The sequence below is a fragment of the Trachypithecus francoisi genome, unplaced genomic scaffold, assembly GCF_009764315.1.
Source record: "Trachypithecus francoisi isolate TF-2019V2 unplaced genomic scaffold, Tfra_2.0 Lachesis_group2, whole genome shotgun sequence".
NCBI classification, from domain to species: Eukaryota; Metazoa; Chordata; class Mammalia; order Primates; family Cercopithecidae; genus Trachypithecus; species Trachypithecus francoisi.
In genome coordinates this window covers 40,690,071-40,704,209 of record NW_022681465.1, presented here as the reverse complement: position 1 = coordinate 40,704,209, position 14,139 = coordinate 40,690,071, and the positions used below count along the sequence as shown (strand labels likewise).

Below are 14,139 nucleotides of genomic sequence, written 5' to 3'. Positions count from 1 at the left end.
TGTCTCTTTTGTTTCCTATAAGTTGATAGGAATATTTAGAGGTTTGATCACATTCAAGTTTGATAGCTAGCTAGCTAGCTAAATAATAGATTGATAGGATGGATGGATGAATGGATGGATGGATGGATGGATGGATGGATAGATAGACAATAGGATAGATAAATAGATAGAGATAAATATGCAGATGATAGATAGATAAATATATTTTTCTTTTTTTATTGGCAAGACTACTTGATTGGTGGTGCTGCATACATCCATTAGGAGGCACATGATTTCTGTTTGCATTTTTTAGATGTAACGTCAGGAGCTGTTGATGGTCAGTTCACAGATCCGTTAATTCACTGAGGCTTGTAAAATGGTGATCTTCTGATTCTAAAATTCCTTCTTCATTAGATAAAACATTTTCTAAGAAGAACTACTCTTTATCTAGTACTTGCTTACCCTCAGGTACAGTTCTTACAGGAAAATTAAGGTAGATGCTTTCTTGTATTCTTTCCCTGTATTTATTATATTTAAAATGAGTTGGTATTCTTTTATCATCCAAAGGCAATCTCTGAGTTTGCTGAAGGCTTTTTTAAAGTCATGCTTTGAACTCCTTATGCCAAAATTCTCTTCAGTGGCAGACTTCTTCACCAATTGCCTTTGCAATTTTAGCCTTAATTTTTTCTTTTCTGGAAAGACTCATTTGCTTAATTATCCAGTAACTCGTTTCTGTAAGCTGAACTGAGATAGATACTCGCTACAAGAAGCCTGTGTGATTTCTTAAAGAAACTGTATTCCTTGCAGAAAACATAATTTTGAACAAAGTTTAAGCATGGATGTTTAAAAAAAGACCTCTAAATGTCTTTCCTAATAAGATGCAACATTCTTTTTCTCTATTCAGGGATTTTCTTCACAGAATAGCTTATTCCATGGAGAAATAAATGTTTTAAGTTTGGATCAGTTCTCAACTAGAGATCTATGAGCCTCGCCACCCCCTCACAACCCCACTTCACACCCATAATTTAAAATGGTCAGCATTATATACTCTTGGTTACATTTCTAATTCAGAAAACTTTCCATTTGTAATTTCTCAGGATTATGACATAATCAGCTAATTATGTCTACTTCAAACTTTTAAGCAACTTGGGGCTGCCAGGAGGTCCGGTCTGGCTCTCTCTGGTGACCCTGGGAATTGCTCAGCCCAAACAAGCAGATTCTGCTACCAGTGCTTTTGGCTCCATTGCCAGCATGTTTGCTGTTAGTTGACAACATTTTTATCTGACTTCTGCTAAAATTAACCTCACTTGGAATACAGTCTCTCTGTTTCATCAGTATAATTACTGGCCCTAGAATGCCTTCCCAAAGCTGTTGTTTATAATGATTCATGCAGCAGAAAATATACAACGTGGTTCTTGAGAGCCAAGCAATGACAATTCAATCCTGGGATGGGAAATGAAAAAAGAATCAGTATAAAAAAACAAGGATACATTAGATTTATTATTTATTCCTCTTTAAGTGAATTTTTTTTTTTTTTTTTTGGTGAAGGAAACACACACACATACACACAAAGCCAGCACTTTAAAAAGTCTCTCGTTCTAAAAATCAATGAACATCTATTAGGTAACTCATTGTGACCAGATTGTTATAGAGTGGGTAAGCTATATGCAAAGGCAAAATAAGGGACAGCTTCTGGTGTCATTTCAAGAGTAATAAGAAGGGCTCATACTTCTCCAAATCCTTTCTCTGTCCTAGTAAATAACTGTAAAGTCACCATTAGTGCTTCATTCCTTCAGCTGAAGGATTGGGTCTGGTTGAATTTCTAGGACAACTACTTTCCTCTGTGTGAATGGTGGACAAGTTCTTGCCAGCATCAAGTTTAGCTTGAGGAAGCTGTTCTCAATCCTGCTCATAAAAATCACCTAGGAAGTTTTTACAAAACCCAGCCAAGAGGTCTCTACCATAGACTAGTTGAATTAGAATCTCTCAGGTGGGCTTGGGTACCATTATCTTTTAAAGTTAAAGCATCCTATGTAGCTTCTAATGTGAGGCTGAGGTAATGAGGGCTTAGAGATGAGGAAAAAATGGAGCAGATAGAGGCCAGGCATAGTGTGAGAGTACAGTGTATGCACAACGACAAACTCCACCAGTTTGTCAGGAAAGAAGGAAGAACAGTGAACCAGGCCTGATAACGCTGTACATAAACCAGAGAGACCTGTTTCTTACTCAAAATATCCCCCTCACACTGCTCTCTGGGTTTATCTAATAGGTAGGTCCTCCTCTTGTTCACAGGGAGGGGAGTTGTGACCCTGATCTTGCCCACTGGAGTGCTGCATCTCTCTAAAATAGTGATTGGTTTGGGGTGGACCCAAACTGGGCCAATCAGAACCAAGAGCCATCAGTTCCAGGGCTTTTATTGGAAGTGTTAAGAAAGAAGTTCTTTTCCCACTAAGTTGTTCAAATGGAAGCACGAGCTGCTAGTGGCCATCTGACCATACTGAGGGAAGAAGTTGCCTGAGAACGATGCAAAATCAATGTGCAAAAATCACAAGCATTCTTATACACCAGTAACAGAGAGCCAAATCATGAATGAACTCCCATTCACAATAGCTTCAAAGAGAATAAAATACCTAGGAATCCAACTTACAAGGGATGTAAAGGACCTCTTCAAGGAGAACTACAAACCACTGCTCAGTGAAATAAAAGAGGACACAAACAAATGGAAGAACATACCATGCTCATGGATAGGAAGAATCAATATTGTGAAAATGGCCATACTGCCCAAGGTAATTTATAGATTCAATGCCATCCCCATTAAGCTACCAATGACTTTCTTCACAGAATTGGAAAAAACGGCTTTAAAGTTCATATGGAACCAAAAAAGAACCCGCATTGTCAAGACAATCCTAAGCCAAAAGAACAAAGCTGGAGGCATCACGCTACCTGACTTCAAACTATACTACAAGGCTACAGTAACCAAAACAGCATGGTACTGGTACCAAAACAGAGACATAGACCAATGGAATAGAACAGAGCCCTCAGAAATAATACCACACATCTACAGCCATCTGATCTTTGACAAACCTGAGAGAAACAAGAAATGGGGAAAGGATTCCCTATTTAATAAATGGTGCTGGGAAAATTGACTAGCCATAAGTAGAAAGCTGAAACTGGATCCTTTCCTTACTCCTTATATGAAAATTAATTCAAGATGATTAGAGACTTAAATGTTAGACCTAAAACCATAAAAACCCTAGAAGAAAACCTAGGGAATACCTTTCAGGACATAGGCATGGGCAAGGACTTCAAGTCTAAAACACCAAAAGCAACGGCAACAAAAGCCAAAATTGACAAATGGGATCTAATTAAACTAAAGAGCTTCTGCACAGCAAAAGAAACTACCATCAGCATGAACAGGCAACCTACAGAATGGGAGAAAATTTTTGCAATCTACTCATCTGACAAAGGGCTAATATCCAGAACCTACAAAGAACTCAAGCAAATTTACAAGAAAAAGACAACCCCATCAAAAAGTGGGCAAATATATGAACAGACACTTCTCAAAAGAAGATATTCATACAGCCAACAGACACATGAAAAAATGCTCATCATCACTTGCCATCAGAGAAATGCAAATCAAAACCAAAATGAGACACCATCTCATACCAGTTAGAATGGCAATTATTAAAAAGTCAGGAAACAACAGGTGCTGGGGAGGATGTGGAGAAATAGGAACACTTTTACACTGTTGGTGGGACTGTAAACTAGTTCAACCATTGTGGAAAACAGTGTGGCGATTCCTCAAGGATCTAGAACTAGAAATACCATTTGACCCAGCCATCCCTTACTGGGTATATATCAAAGGATTATAAATCATGCTGCTATAAAGACACATGCACATGTATGTTTACTGCAGCACTATTCACAATAGCAAAGACTTGGAATCAACCCAAATGTCCATCAATGATAGACTGGATTAAGAAAATGTGGCACATATACACCATGGAATACTATGCAGTCATAAAAAAGGATGAGTTTGTGTCCTTTGTAGGGACATGGACCCAGCTGGAAACCATCATTCTCAGCAAACTATCACAAGAACAGAAAACTAAACACCGCACGTTCTCACTCATAGGTGGGAACTGAACAATAAGAACACTTGGACACAGGAAGGGGAACATCACACACTAGGGCCTATTGTGGGGGGGGGGAAGGATAGCATTAGGAGATATACCTACATTAGGTATAATGTAAACGACGAGTTAATGGGTGCAGCACACCAACATGACACATGTATACATATGTAACAAACCTGCACATTGTGCACATGTACCCTAGAACTTAAAGTATAATAATAATAATAATAGAGAAAAAAAAGAAGTTGCCTGAGAACAAAGTCAACATGAGGAAGCAGAGCCGGAACTGAGACAGCCAATCCCAGTGATACTGGACCTAACATATTGCCTAGACTTTACAGTTGTGTGAATTAAGCTCTTTTGCTTGAGTCATCATTTTGAGTTAAATTATTGAAAAATTGTAACAAAAATTCTAAATAATAGACAAGTGGACAGGCAAAAATTAGTCAAGGAAATTGTCTAGATTTCAGCATCAGATCTTGTTACAACCTCTACCCTGGAGGTAGACTTGGTTGGTTAGACAGGGGTAAAGTTTACTATAAGACACAGAAAAGAACTCAAAATTCTCTTGTGTTTCCAAGTTAATATGTTAGACTCTTCATTTTAATTGTAAATAAATATCACAAAGAAGAGTTATAGTTATGCATTTAGGTATGCTCCTAATTTTAAAAAATCCACAGTCCTTTTTTTCTTATTGAGTTAATCTGAGCTACATTAGTAATACCATTATTTAATAATCACCAACACTTAACCTTCTATGGTAAATCAACCTCTCATGAAAAACGTAGTTTACAAATTTAAGTAAAAACATAGGTTTCTGCAACAAATACTCTAATAAATTGGGTTGCTATACATATCACAGTCTAGTCTGGAACTTATAAGTCAACATTCCTTGAAATTACTCAAATCAGCATCTCAATATTTTAAGAAAGCTGAATGTCCTCCATAGTAAACAGAGACAAATATTCGATTTTATGATGACAAGACACAGAATAAGTTTATCTTTAACTATAATTTTATAGTAACCATTATGATAATATTTGTTGCCTTACCTTATTTATCTAAGGTGTAATGGTCAATTCAAGACTTATCCTCACAAATTTCATGCGTCAGCAGACTCCCATTCTTTCCTGGTTCTTTATGAACAATTGCTGTTTGGAACTGATAATCTGTGAAATTCAGTTATACTCTTTAACTAAAGTTGATTTAAATAAAATAAGGCTTAAAATTTTCTGATTTTACAGGTTTATACTCAAAATACCCCAATCTTGTGTTTTCTCTGTGAAGCTGATAGTGTGGGATATGGTGTTAGGGGCAAGACATGTGCTAAAGAGTGAAGGAATGAGCTTAGGACCAAGCTATGAGTCACCCAAATCCCAAATACAAGGCTAAACCATGACATGTGGGCGTCCCAGGTCAAACTAATCATCTGGTGCCCTTTCTAACTGATACTCCTTAAATTTGTTCAATATTTAGTGATGTGTGAACTACCAGCAAGCGGTTTTTGGTTATTGGTTGCTTGGTTTCATGTTGTAATTGTTGTTAATTTACACTTGAGGGTATTGATTTCTTCAGCAGGTATGGGACCAATTAATCTTTCAGGAATTATGAAAGAGGTTGCCTATGGAAACCCAAAGTAACTGATGCCATAATTCTGACTTATCCCAAATATATATATTTTTGTCATTCTTTACTTTTATTGTTGCTGAGAATGTTTTATTCTTACTTTTAAACAAGTCTAACACACATAGTATTTCCTTTATTTCTTTATTTTTTATACTTTAAATTCTAGGGTACATGTGCACAACATGTAGGTTTGTTACATATGTGTACATGTGCCATGTTGGTGTGCTACACCCATTAACTTGTCATTTACATTAGGTATATCTCCTAATGCTATCCCTCCCCCCTCCTCCCACCCCACAACAGGCCCCTGTGTGTGATGTTCCCCACCCTGTGTCCAAGTGTTCTCATTGTTCAATTCCCACCTATGAGTGAGAATATGCGGTGTTTGGTTTTCTGTCCTTGCGATAGCTTGCTCAGAATTATGATTTCCAGCTTCATCTATGTCCCTACAAAGGACATGAACTCATCCTTTTTATGGCTGCATAGTATTCCATGGTGTATATGTGCCACATTTTCTTAATCCAGTCTATCATTGATGGACATTTGGGTTGGTTCCAAGTTTTTGCTATTGTGAATAGTGCCGCAATAAACATACACGTGCATGTGTCTTTATAGCCTCATGATTTATAATCCTTTGGGTATATACCCAGTAATGGGATTGCTGGGTCAAATGGTATTTCTAGTTCTAGATCCTTGAGGAATCGCCATACTGTTTTCCATAATGGTTGAACTAGTTTACACTCCCACCAACAGTGTAAAAGTGTTCCTATTTCTCCACATCCTCTCCAGCACCTGTTGTTTCCTGACTTTTTAATGATTGCCATTCTAACTGGTGTGAGATGGTATCTCATTGTGGTTTTGATTTGCATTTCTCAGATGACCAGTGATGATGAGCATTTTTTCATGTGTCTGTTGGCTGCATAAATGTCTTCTTTTGAGAAGTGTCTGTTCATATCCTTTGCCACTTTTTGATGGGGTTGTTTGATTTTTTCTTGTAGATTTATTTAAGTTCTTTGTAGATTCTGGATATTAGCCCTTTGTCAGATGGGTAGATTGTAAAAATTTTCTCCCACTCTGTAGGTTGCCTGTTCACTCTGATGGTAGTTTCTTTTGCTGTGTACAAGCTTGTTAGTTTAATTAGATCCCATTTGTCAACTTTGGCTTTTGTTGCCATTGCTTTTGGTGTTTTAGTCATGTAGTCCTTGCCCATGCATATGTCCTGAATGGCATTGCCTAGGTTTTCTTCTAGGATTGTTATGGTTTCTATCCTAAGTCTATCTTAACATGGCTTATAAACTAGTGACTCCACTGACATGTTTTCTTACCCCGCCTTTGACCTGTCATCCTTTTGGAGCTGGCCATTGCATAGATTGAATCTCAGTACAAGGGTAGCTATTGTCCCTGGGCCATAACTCAAAAGTTTATTTTCTCTGGGACTTCACTCTCTGCAGTGCATTCTGCCACTATCCCAAAGAGAGCCAAAGAGCTCTGTCCCTGGAACATCTTCATTCCCTGTCATTCTAATATATGTCTTTTTCTCCATCCTACAGGCTCAATGAGGCCACAGCAGGTCCTCAGCCCATCTCTCACCCTGAATATTTCCCATGAAGGAGTCAGACACCAATTCAGTGTGTCCTCCTAACTTAAGGGGACACATGTCATCTTCTCCAAGAGATCCCATCAAAGCCTCTCTCTCTCAGCTCAGCCTGCAAGGGAAGTACCCCCACACATATAAACCTTTCCTCCTTGAGGACTAGGTGTCCAATGAAATCCTTTTCACAAATTCTCCCTGATCTTCAACAACTGACCCTTCTTTATTCTTGAGGTAAATGAGATGTGTTAGAATCATATAACTACACATATAACTACTTTTGGGTTATTTGCTTGGAAATTCCTATAGGATGCTCTCACAGCTCATATTTTGATGTGATACTTATCACCTGAGGATTCAGCCAAAACTTCCATTTTAACTTTCAGTTCCCAGTAAGAACTAATAGCTAGCTTATAGCAGCACCAAAACCCCATAAAGTCTGCAAGATAAAAAAGATCCTTTACCAACTACATTTAAGACAACAACCCTTCATAATATCTCACCTGGAGAACAACCACTTCATGACCACCTTGTACACTATGTTTTAGTCTCTGAGGCTACATATCTTTTGGGGAGAAAGCTTGATGAACACCATTGCTTTGACTCATTTTAAACACAAACCACCTTGGCTGCCTGACATACCTCTCCCCTTAATCTATCTGGTAAACAGTGTCAGATTCATTCTCCATGTGTACTGCAGATTAAAAAGGAACCCAAGTTCAGCTCAGCAGCATTTCAAAAGTCAAAACTGCTATAAATAAATACAAGATATCTTTCCACTCTGAAGTTTGGTAATTCAAGACTATGCATCTTTGTGTTGGGGGCCCTCTAAATAATAGGGCAAATAAATCCATAGTTCAACATTAGATGAGGCATGGAGTCTTCTAAATATTTACAGAAGCAGTAGGTTCTTTAATTATTTTGGAATAGCAATTATAAAAATAATACATGCTCACTAATTAAGTACAATGCTGACCAGGATAAAGAACAGCATCTTAAATAAATACTTGAATTCTACCATCTAAAATATCCATGATTAAAAGGAGAAAAATGTCATTTCGGACACGGTTCTATCCATACAAACAAATATATGATAGATAGCTAGTTTAAATAGCTAGATAGATAAATGGAGAGAAATACCTCCTTCTTTTAAAAGCAAGAATAAAATTGAAAATAGTATCAAATACATCCAAGCTTCTTTCTGAGCATTAATTACATTATACTGCATTTCATTCATTTAAAATATCAGGGCTCTGTTCTGTCTCTAAGAAAAAAACCAAAAAGGGAATCCCCTTCAGCGATGTCTGGGGAAAAGTTAGATGAGAAAGCCAAGGCAGATTCCTGCAATTTCCACAAAAGCACTGGTAGATACTAGAGCAGAGACAGACTGTGAGAGGCTGAGAGCTGAGAGTGCCTGGGGACCAGAGGAAGTTTGTGGTTATGCTTCATTTGAACAGGAAGATAGTACAATGGTATTTGATCTCTTACACTTTGCTCGTTCTTGAGTTATGGTCTTGTTTATTGATCATTTTACTTACATTATAGATAAAATTGTGTCTGTGAATGAATATCCACGGCCCTATTTTCAATACCAAATGTTTCCCACATACTCTATTAGGTTCTGGAGAAACAGAGACCATCCCTGCACTTATGATATTTGCAGTTCATCACTGAGCAATGGCAGTAAGGTATGGTAAGTACTATAATAAAATGATTTACAAAGAGCTGTTAGAACAAAATGAAGAAAAAGAAGTTGCTTAGTCTTAGGCACTCCAGGAAAAGGGAGTGGTGTGTGCAACAATATAGGAAGTGACAATACATGATTTATTTCTGGAATGGGAACTAGTTCCATAGGCAAAGGAGGCTGCCTTGTCAGCATCCCTGTGTGAGTTTGCTGACTCTGATGCACACACCTCTAGACTGCCATGGATTTTGTAAGTCAAATAACAAGAAAGAGGAAATATGCATGAAGGATTACCCAGGTGCTGATCAAGTAACTGTGACATCTTGAAACCATCCTGGTGTTTAGCTTAAACATGCACCTTTGAGAAAGCCATTTCACTTTCTTGTTTAATTCCTTAGTCAAAGAAATTATGTGACAGTTACCTACAGTAGACTGGAGTCAACTGCAACAACTTCCTCTTCCATATTCCACCCTCAGACCCCAGCCTCTCATTAATTCCTTCCTTTGTTCCTACTTAGAGCACTCAGAGGAATAATGTTTTCAAATACATTTATTTTAAAACAAAAAGGTCCTTGAAGGTATCCTTGAATAATTCTCAGAACACTTTTCTAACAATTCTAGGAAGGAAGGGAGGGAGAGGGGAGAGGGGAGAGGGGAGAGGGGAGAGGGGAGAGGGGAGAAGGGAGAGGGAAGAGGAAGAGGGGAGAGGGGAAAGGGGAGAGGGGAGAGGGGAGAGGGAGATTTTAGAAATGTCTTTCCCTAAGCAGGATATTCTCTTTAGGTAGGTTCTTCCAGACCATCAACATCACCCGGTAACTTGTAAAAATGCTGTTGCTCCAGCCCCACCCAGACCCATGGAACCAGAAACTCTTGGGTTAGAACCCAGCCATCTGCATTCAAAGAAGCTTCCAGGTGATTCTGATAAACACATATGTTTGAGAACTATTATCCTAAAGTAATAAATACGGGCCCCAGACAGCCTACATGGCCACAAATACTTCTCAGGAAAAAAAAAAAAACTTCCATTTATGTTACAAAAATGTTTATTCATTTACATTTATTCCTTGGCACCAAAGCACAAGCCTCTTCAGTAGCCATATCTTACTAGGGGAGTTATAGCCACGGACTCACAGACCTAGAAGGCACCTTAAGGGTTGTCTCCTCCAAACTTCTTTTTTTCCATCTTTTATTTCCATAGGTTATTGGGGAACAGGTGGTGTTTGGTTACACAAGTAAGTTATTTAATGGTGATTTGTAAGATTATGGTGAACCCATCACCTGGAGCAGTATACACTGCACACAATTTGTAGTCTTTTATCCCTCATCCCCTTCCCACCTTTTACCCCTGAGTCCCCAAAATCCATTGTGTCATTCTTATGCCTTTGCATCCTCATAGCTTAGCTCCCACTTATGAGTAAGAACATACAATGTTTGGTTTTCCATTCCTGAGTTACTTCACTGAGAATAATAGTCTCTAATATCATCCAGTTCACTACAAATGCTGTTAATTCATTCCTTTTTATGGCTAAGTAGTATTCTATAATATATATACACATATGTATGTACGTATGTGTGTGTATATGTGTGTATATGTGTTTGTGTATATGTATGTGTGTGTGTGTGTGTGTGTGTGTGTGTGTGTGTGTATATATCACGGTTTCTTTATCCACTCATTGATTGGTGAGCATTTGGGTTGGTTCCATGTTTTTGCAATTGTGCTGCTATAAACATGTGTGTGCAAGTATCTTTTTCATATAATGACTTCTTTTCCTGTGGGTAGATACCCAGTAGTGGGATTGCTGGACCAAACCGTAGTTTTGTTTTTAGTTCTTTAAGGAATCTCCACACTGTTTTCCATAGTGGTCGTGCTAGTTCACATTCCCACCAGCAGTGTAGCAGTGGTCCCTGTTCACCTCATCCACAACAACATCTATAATTTATTTTTTGATTACAGCCATTCTTGCAGGAGTAAGGTGGTATTGCATTGTGGTTTTGATTTGCATTTCCCTGATCATTAGCAATGTTGAGCATTTTTTCATATGTATGTTGGCCATTTATATATCCTCTTTTGAGAATTGTCTATTCATGTCCTTAGCCCACTTTTTGATGGGATTGCTTTTTCTTGCTAATTTGTTTGAGTTTGTTGTAGGTTCTGGATACTAGTCCTTTATAAGATGTATAGATTGTGAAGGTTTTCTTCCAGTCTGTGGGTTGTCTGTTTACTCTGTGACTGTTCCTTTTGCCATGCAAAAACTACTTAGTTTAATTAAGTCCCAGCTATTTATCTTTGTTTTTGCTGCATTTGTTTTTCAGTTCTTGATCATGAAATCCTTGCCTAAGCCAATGTCTAAAAGGGCTTTTCCAATGCTATCTTCTAGAATTTTTATAGTTTCAGGTATTAGAATTAAGACCTTGATCCATCTTGAGTTGATTTTTATATAAGGTGAGAGATGAGGATCCAGTTTCATTCTCCCATATGTGGCTTGCCGATAATCCCAGCACCATTTGTTGAAAAGGGTGTCCTTTCCCCACTTTATGTTTTTGTTTGCTTTGTCAAAGATAACTGGTTGTAAGTATTTGGATTTATTTCTAGGCTCTGTATTCTGTTCCACATGTGCCCGTGTTTATACCAGTACCATGCTATTTTGGTGACTATTGCCTTGTAGTATAGTTTGAAATCAGGTAATCTGATGCCTCCAGATTTGTTCTTTTTGCTTAGTCTTGCTTTGGCTATGTGGGCTCTTTTTTGTTTCCATATGAATTTTAGGATTGTTTTTTCAAGTTCTGTGAAGAATTTTGGTAGTATTTTAATGGGAATTGTGTTGAATTTGTAGATTGCTTTTGGCAGTAAGGTCATTTTCACAATATTGATTCTATCCATTAGTGAGCATAGAATGTGTTTCCATTTGTTTGTGTCATCTATGATTTCTTTCAACAATGTTTTGTTGTTTTCCTTGTAGAGGTCTTTCACCTCCTTGGTTATGTATATTCCCAAGTATTTTAATCTTTTTGCAGCTATTGAAAAGTAATTGAGTTCTTGATTTGATTCTTAGCTTGGTTGCTGTTGGGGTATAGAATAGCTACACTGATTTGTGTACCTTTTTGTATCCAGAAACTTTGCTGAATTATCTTCTCAGTTCTAGAAGCTTTCTTGAGGAGTCTTTAGGGTTTTCTAGGTAAACAATCATATCATCAGCAAACAGCGACAGTTTGACTTTTTCTTTACCGTTTTGGATACCCTTTATTTCCTTCTCTTGTCTGATTGCTCTGGCCAGGACTTCCAGGACTATGTTGAAGAGAAGTAGTGAGAGTGGGCACCCTTGTCTTGTTCCAGTTTTCGGAGAGAATGCTTTCAACTTTTCCCCATTCAGCATGTTGGTTGTGGGTTTGTCATAGATGGTTTTCATTACATTAAGGTATATCCCTTGTATGCTGATTTTGCTGAGAGTTTTAATCATAAAGGGATGCTGGATATTGTCAAATGCTTTTTCTGCATCTACTGAGATGACCATGAGATTTTTGTTTTTAATTCTGTTTATGTGGTATATCACATTTATTGACTTGCATATGTTAAACTATCCCTGCGTCCCTGGTATGAAACCCACTTGATCATGGTGGGTTATCTTTTTGATATGTTGTTGGAGTTGGTTAGCTAGTATTTTGTTAAGGATTTTTGCATCTATGTTCAGCAGAGATAATGGTCTGTAGTCTTCTTTTTTGATTATGTTCTTTCCTGGTTTTGGTATTCGGGTGATACTGGCTTCATAGAAGATTTAGGGAAGAATCCCTCTTTCTCTATCTTGTGGAATGGTGTCAATAGGATTGGTACCAATTCTTCTTTCAATATCTGGTAGAATTCTGCTATGAATCTGTCTGACCCTGGACTTTTTTTGTTGATAATTTTTTAATTACCATTTCAATCTCACTGCTTGTTGTTGGTCTATTCAGGGTATTTAATTCTTCCTGATTTAAGCTAGGAGGGCTGTATTTTTCTGGGAACTTATGCCCCTTGTCTAGGTTTTCTAGTTTATGCATGTAAAGGTGTTCATAGTAGCCTTCAATAATCTTTTATATTTCTGTGGTGTCACTTGTAATATCTCCCATTTCATTTCTAATTGAACTTATTTGGATTTTCTCTCTTCTTTTCTTGGTTAAGCTTGCTGATGGTCTATCAATTTTATTTATCTTTTCAAAGAACCAGCTTTTTGTTTCATTTATCTTTTGTATTTTTTGTTTGTTTGTTTCAGTTTCATTTAGTTCCGCTCTGATCTCATTTCCTTTCTTCTGCTGGGTTTGGGTTTGGTTTGTTCTTGTTTCTCTAGTTTCTTGAGGTATGACCTTAGATGGTCTGTTTGTGCTCTTTCAGACTTTTTGATGTAGGCATTTAGGGCTATGGACTTTCCTCTTAGCACCACCTTTGCTGTATCTCAGAGGTTTTGATAGGTTGTGTCACTACCGTCATTCAGTTTAAATAATTTTTTAATTTCAACCTTGATTTCATTTAGACCCAACGCTCATTCAGGAGCAGATTAATTTCCATGTATTTGCATGGTTTTGAAGGTTCCTTTTGGAGCTGATTTCCAGTTTTATTCCACTGTAGTCTGAGAGAGTGCGTGATATAATTTCAATTTTCTTAAATTTATTGAGGCTCGTTTTTGTGGCCTATCATATGATCTATGTTGGAGAAAGTTGCATGTGCTGATGAATAAAATGTACATTCTGCAGTTATTAAGTAGAATGTTCTGTAAATATCTGTTAAGTTCATTTGTTCCAGGGTATAGTTTAAATCCATTGTTACTTTGTTGACTGTCTTGGTGACCTGATTAGTGCTGTCAGTGAAGTATTGAAGTCCCTCACTATTACTGTGTTGCTGTCTATCTCTTAGGTCTATTAGTAATTGCTTTATAAATTTGGGAGGTCCAGTGTTAGGTGCATATATATTTAGGATTGTGATATTTTCCTATTCGGCAAGGTATTTTATCATTATATAATGTCCCTCTTTGTCTTTTGTAACTGCCATTGCTTTAAAGTTTGTTTTGTCTCATGTAAGAATAGCTACTCCTGCTTGCTTTTGGTGTGCATTTGTATGGAATGTCTTTTTTCACCCCTCTACCTTAAGTTTA

The 14,139-nt window shown here is 37.5% G+C and overlaps 1 long non-coding RNA gene across 1 annotated transcript in view; it reads right to left on the bottom strand.

Annotated features, from left to right (window-relative positions):
• Positions 1-281: 281 nt before the first annotated feature.
• Positions 282-14,139, bottom strand: part of LOC117064430 — a 42,234-nt gene continuing 28,376 nt past the window's right edge. The window contains exons 5-6 of the long non-coding RNA XR_004429451.1: positions 5,168-5,284; positions 282-1,422 (exon numbers count right to left, since the gene is read on the bottom strand). This is a non-coding gene — a long non-coding RNA (uncharacterized LOC117064430). The remainder of the gene's footprint in view (positions 1,423-5,167; positions 5,285-14,139) is intronic.